Source organism: Brassica oleracea, chromosome C1 (assembly GCF_000695525.1).
Source record: "Brassica oleracea var. oleracea cultivar TO1000 chromosome C1, BOL, whole genome shotgun sequence".
Classification (NCBI taxonomy): domain Eukaryota; kingdom Viridiplantae; phylum Streptophyta; class Magnoliopsida; order Brassicales; family Brassicaceae; genus Brassica; species Brassica oleracea.
Window position 1 is genome coordinate 29,322,814 of NC_027748.1, and position 535 is coordinate 29,323,348.

Below are 535 nucleotides of genomic sequence, written 5' to 3' on the forward strand. Positions count from 1 at the left end.
TATATAACGCGAATTTTGCCGTGTATGCTGACGGAAATAATAATTTTTAATTCCTTTATTTGACTGCGATTGTGACTCTTTTCTTTTGTATAATAATTTTTGTATAAACAATAGGAAACGAAGAAACGAAGAAACGAAGAAACGAGGAAAGGCTGTTTTATCTGTTTTGCACTTTTCCGAATGTGTTTAGTTTTTTTTTTTTTTTTTAAACTAGGTGTCTTCCTGCATCGTATTTTTTAACAGATAAATATAAATTATATTTTAAAATATTTTTTTTTAAAATTCTTTAATTTTTTTTTCATATCAATATTTTAATATAAATTTGATTTCATTAAACATAAAAAATATATTTAAGAATATGCATGTATATATTTGAAATTATAATCTTAGATAGATTTTTCTATCTATTTATTTTAAATAAATTTGTAAAAGTTACATAATTACCAAAAATTAAAATTAAACAATATTTATAAAAAATTTAGATATATAAGAAAATAATGATTTTACGATTAAATTTTTATAATTTTCTAAAAAA